Here is a 6,000-nt window from a genome sequence, read left to right as displayed (position 1 = left end):
TCAAAAGTTTTGCAAAATTAGTTGTTTAAATAGTGAAAATCAGCAAATTGGATGGAGTTAGGAGCGAGAGCTTAACCTGCCAAACATACGAAAATTTCCCCTAGTACCGGTTTTTCCGAAAACCGATCTAGACGACTCTTCTGCTGTACCAGTTCGACATGCGCACTCGACATTCCGGTTCTTCTAAAAAAACGAAGGCGCCCAGCCGGCTCTTCCACAATGCGTCCAAGAGCCACAAGTGTTCTCCGTCGCACGGAAAAGACATTCGACGACGTTTGGCCAGCTGATTGCCAGCAACGCGCTAACAATGGTCCCACGACGACGGTTGCCCGACACTCAAAGCCGAATTCGGTCACTCACAGGCCAAACGCCGAATCTCGCAGCTTTCACGGTCACTCGCCGTTTGCGCTCGTTGAGTGTGTTTCTGGTTATTATTATAAAATCTAGTGAAGTTTTTTTTCTTCTTCGAGTGTCAATCCGGCCAACAGCCAAAACGGCCTGGCAGCTATGGTAGTGGCTGTTGGATAGGTCTTGGCCTGGTCGTGGCGCGTTGCATCCCTCAGTTCGGTTTCCGCTAATCGTGTGATAAGACGTTGTCCCGGTCGTACACGTTACGGGTGCGGAGTTCACTGAACGTCGAGTACGCGCGGGAGGACCTCCGTTGATGATGACGACAGTTGTGGGGCAGAGGCTGTTCAAATAGTTTCGGTGATCCGAGAAATTTTTGACGAATTACGTGCGGCTTTGTAATTTTGCGGTTTGGCGGTCACCAGAGTTTGGTTAAAAACCGCGAGAAGACGGATACCAGACGGAATGGCCTGAGAAGAACCAGTAGGAAGAGGCGTAGCGAAGGATTCGTCTTTCCGTTGAAAGTGAAGGTGATTCGGGAAATTAAAGAAGAAGGAAAACAGCCACACAGCAAAAGTTCGCACACACAAGTGAAAGTGAGATAATAAAAAAGGCAGTGTGTATTGTCACAAAAATGGGAAAACATAAATAAAAAAGTGTTTAAAAAAATGTCACTGTATTTTTCCCACGCCTCCCTGTTTTCGTCGTCGTCGACGTCCTCTGTGTTTGGTAACAGGTTCCGAATTGGTGTGTTAAGTGTGAAATAATTGTCTATTTTTAAAACATCCCGGCGTGGACACAACGCCGCAACGACTTGGCGATGGATCTGGCGGGAAAAAGTGTCGATGCTTCGTCGTATGGGATTGTGTGTGTGTGTAAACGTAAATATAATTAAAATAAAATAATAAAAAGAATCTGAGGAAAAAATAAAGCGCGAAAAAGTTTTCCCGCAAATAAAAATAAAATCGGAAAAAGGCGAAAAATGAACCAGTTGGTGTACGTAATTAAACGACCAGTAAGTTGTTTTGTTGCTTTGTTGATGTTTCCCTGTGTGCAAATTTGAGCATATGTTTTGATACAGCCCTCATGGGAAGACTAATCGTGGTTGGATCGTTTCACCGTGAATAAATTCAGAGAAAGATCAGATCATAAAACTTGTGTGACAAAAATTGGTATGTTTACCCTATACTATTTTCAATAAACAAATTTAATTTCGCTTATTATTTTCATGCGAATGAAGATCAATAGAATAATAAATTGCGCTTGCTTTAACGTTTGCTTATCAAAACGTAAATTTTCTATCATTGCTTTGGAAACGATTTTTAGTTTATCCTTAAACAAAAATGTTGCAAATATTATAATGTTTGATTTTTTAATCACTTTATACTTATTTTGACCCCTTTTCTCTCAATTTTCTTCAAAAAAATATTTTTGTTTTCAATTACCATGCTTATGAATAAATACATTTTTCAAAACGTACAAGATTACACGAGGCCTAGATTATCCAAAATTTTGGTTATCCGAAGGTTGGTTTTGAAATATATATATATAGACATTAGGGTGTTTCATCCAAACAAAAAAGTTCTCAGAATCAGGCAAACCGAGGTTCCCCTAGTAGAGGATACCCATAGGGACTCCCATGCCAAATATCAGCCCATTTGGTTGAGAATTGGCCTGTCCCCAGCGGTTTAAAGTTTACATGGAAATTACTATGGGATTTTTGTGCTTTTCGTTCAATCGTTCCTACAGGTCTGGGGACAACATGGATTCACTCGGAATAAAGACAGGTGTGTAGGGGATGGTCCAATGAACACATTCCAGATGGAATTAGGGTTGTCCATTCTATCCCCAAGGTGCGCATTGGATCGACGTCCGGTGTCTCCAAAATCAACGATTCACCCTTCAAATGTACGCAATGTCCTTAGTATGCTATGACTGCTAGCTGAAAATTACGATGCCCCATGTCAGACGGTGAACCTGTCTTTATTCCGAGTGAATCCATGTTGTCCCCAGACCTGTAGGAACGATTGAACGAAAAGCACAAAAATCCCATAGTAATTTCCATGTAAACTTTAAACCGCTGGGGACAGGCCAATTCTCAACCAAATGGGCTGATATTTGGCATGAGAGTCCCTATGGGTATCCTCTACTAGGGGAACCTCGGTTTGCCTGATTCTGAGAACTTTTTTGTTTGGATGATACACCCTAATATATATACTCCTATATTTTACATCAAAACCGACATCTGTGACCACATTTTAGTCAAATTTGTGTGCTCAATTGCCTTTTAAATTAAAATATCCTTTTTGAAATTAATTTAACATTTTTGGTAGTTAAGGGGTCATTCATATGCTCGACAATCAAAAATAATTTAAAATATTATTTTTGTGACTCGATTATCAAAACTGATTTTTTTTCTTGACTATATTCTATATATCAACACTATGATGTTGATTAATCAATTAAAACAGTCCAGATCTCTCTTATGGGGTTACGTACACGTATATCGGCAAAAATGTCTGAGGTTTGTATGAGCACACATTTCAACTTTTTTCAATTCTTATTTCAGGCATTAAAATATACATTTTCAACTACTAACAAAACCAATTTTAAGATATTTGGTTGCATCATTGCTGAGGTATATCAATTTCAAGTTAGCAGTTTAAAAAAAACGGGTGCCACGATATCTCCACACTGTCTTGACCAAATTTTGGTGAAGTCTCGTATTCCATTCATTTTAAACCAACGGTCAGGATGAATCAAACTAATTTAATTTTATTTCAAGGTAACTGAAGATATTAAGATTTTTAGTTTAGTTCAGTGTGTTTGATGTATTTTATCGTCAAGTAGAACTTAGTTTTATTGATTTAATAAATGTAAAATGTGGAAAAATTTACGTAATAATTGAAATTATCTCGCAAATATACGCAAAAGATAAAACAATCTGGCAAAAAATAATTTGGAAACGAAATTTGTTGTATTTATTTCATACGATCTTTTCAAAAACCACGCGTAAACAATATTGACAGTGCCTCTGGCGGGATCTTCAAGAAACTGCATGCGTGTCAGATCCTTGGAAGAAGCCCGATTTTCAAAAAGTTTATTTTAAAAAAAGATGAAAATAATTTTGTGTTAGTTAGTTTTTGATTTTTGTATTTTTTAAAAAAAGCTAATTTAAAAAAATTGGCTTCGTCATGCATACGGGATACATCTTGAGAGTCTTCACCTCAAATTTCAGCCAATTTGGTCCGTCCCATCTTAAGATATCGTGGCACCCGTAAATCAACTCGTGGTTTAGAGAAAAACGTCAACAAAGTTTGACAGCCCGCTTTGCACATGGCAAAATTTTGAGGTTAAATCGTCTTTTACTCAGTTTTGTCATGAAACATCATCATGGAACTTTCAGGAGTGATTTTATAATCATCTTTTTAGTGCAATTAACAAATATTCTGTAATATAAAATTTTGTGATCTTGTAAGGGGTTACAATCTTAAAAAATAACTTCGGATAATCGAATCTTTTTTTTTCGTTGTCTTATTTTTGGTTGTTGAGCTTAAGTATGACCCTAATCTGAATTATTTTAGAATTTTAAAACTCAAGATGGCGGCCAAAATTGCGTTGATGAAATATTGAAAAATTTCATTTTATAATTTTTAAGACAACCCGCCATTCATATTTGACTAAAATGGGGTCGCAGATTTTGAATTCAATGTTAGAAGAAAAAAAAATTAAATACAAAAAAAATTTTTTTTTGGTCGCCCATACCAATCTTGGGATATTCGAACTTCGGACTATCGAGTCTGGACTGCACATTTTACAGTTGAAATATTCACGTGATTTGGCATTGAGGCAATATTCTACACCTGCACAATATCAAATAAGTGTACTTCAGTTGACTTTTTCCGGGATTTCGATGTCGCATGTATGAGAGAATCATGAAAAATCGGTACTAAAATCGTTAAAAAAGCGTAACTCGAAAACTGGCCTGACAAAGATTTTCATATTTCACGCAAAGGTTATACTAATAATAATAATGGTATGTTGCATACCGTGTTAGGGGATGAATCAAAAATTAAATTGTTAATTCCTCTTCAAGATACTGTTACAATTATTTTTTCAAGTTTGTTTTTTTTTCTCACCCTTATAAATTGACCCGAAAAATCAAAGAGTGAAAAAAATTTTTTTTTTAAGAAAACATCAAAATTAAAAAAAAAAGTTAAGTTAAATCATATTTTAACACATTTTAGTTTGCTTAAAAATATGTTGAGTTTTAGTCAACTTTCAATGCTTTTTTTCACAATTTTTTTTAAAGGGTTGGGGTTTTTTGAAAACTTATGATTGCATACCAACTGTACTGTACTGTATTTTTTATTGATTTTTGCCATGTTTAGAGTTCTCCCAAGCATGCCAAAAGCTACCTCTTTTTATTTGCTACTTCTCCACAACTAGATTGCAAAGCACCACAACAATACATTTTTTTCGGAATTCCCACTTAGTTTTGCAACCTATTATCCACTGATGCAAAAGAGTTGGATGCTATGTTTCCGAAAATGAAAATTGACGCGCGTGTTTGATCGGTTGTGGGCACGCTCGTCAAATCAATGTCTAATCATCTGTCTTCCCCGAAAAAGCAAAATTAAATTTCGATCCACCACACGTTGTTTCAATCGCTCGAACGGAATTTTAATGGGTTTACACTCTCGAAGCTCGGTGATTTGAACTTTGCTTAGCCAACTTAAAAGTGACATTTCAATGAGGGTTTAATAAACGACCTATCTATAAAAAAAAGTTAGACGCATAATTTCATAGCATTGTCAAAGTTGTATGAAACAGTCATGATTGGTTAGTTTTTGCAACAAAGTAAAAATATATAATTAAATGCAAAAAAATATCAACAAATCATTCTTTTCAATTATATTGAACTGAATGGAACACATACCTACTCATACCTAGGTAAAGTTTTTCGTTTGATGTTATTAAAACAAAAAGGTAGCCAATTAATGACACAATACGATACGTAATAGGTTGATTAGTAATATTGAAGTAATCGGTATGCTTAAACATAATTGCATTTTTTTTACTCACCGAACAATGTGGCAATCAGCTTTTTTATTATTCGGTTAAAACTCTTAACATAAGTTAAATTGCATTTTATTGGAGATTTCCAGTTACGCTTTCAGTGTTCTCGATGTCGCGCGTTAAAATTAATCACTTTTCCATTGAAAACCTCGCCAGCCAGCCACCAGTGTCGGCCGCTCGTGTCGGTTCCGGGCCAAACAATATTCATCAACAACAAGCCACGTCGAGTTTGCACGGTTTAAAATTGATTAAAATAGATTTTAATTAATTCAGTGTTGATGAATGCTTTTTTTATGTACTTACAAATTTGTAGTTTTAAGCTTTAGATTGATTCTCTACTAAATTGGCCGATTTCGACCATTTTTTTTGGTTTTTTTTATCTTGCTAAAATTTTTTGGGGACCTTCCCAAAGACATAAGAAGCTAGTCTTCATACAATTTTGGCAGCTGTCCATACAAAAATGGTACGTAAATTTGCAAACACGCTGTAACTTTTGAGTGAATTTTCTGATCAATTTGGTGTCTTTGGCAAAGTTATAGGTATTGTTGAGACCCGGGCAGACGGTAATAACAA

At 35.9% G+C, this 6,000-nt stretch overlaps 1 protein-coding gene across 2 annotated transcripts in view; it reads left to right on the top strand.

Annotated features, from left to right (window-relative positions):
• The first annotated feature begins 269 nt into the window (after nucleotides 1-269).
• The window catches only part of LOC120422245 (FMRFamide receptor), a 125,169-nt gene continuing 119,438 nt past the window's right edge, over nucleotides 270-6,000 (top strand). Inside the window, exon 1 of one of the 2 annotated variants that reach the window (XR_008212515.1) lies at nucleotides 270-1,363. The gene's annotated coding sequence lies outside the window, so the exon portion shown is untranslated. The remainder of the gene's footprint in view (nucleotides 1,364-6,000) is intronic. The other variant, XM_039585638.2, reaches the window with a different exon arrangement.

Source organism: Culex pipiens, chromosome 3 (genome assembly GCF_016801865.2).
Source record: "Culex pipiens pallens isolate TS chromosome 3, TS_CPP_V2, whole genome shotgun sequence".
Classification (NCBI taxonomy): Eukaryota; Metazoa; Arthropoda; class Insecta; order Diptera; family Culicidae; genus Culex; species Culex pipiens.
This window is presented reverse-complemented; position numbering and strand designations above follow the sequence as displayed.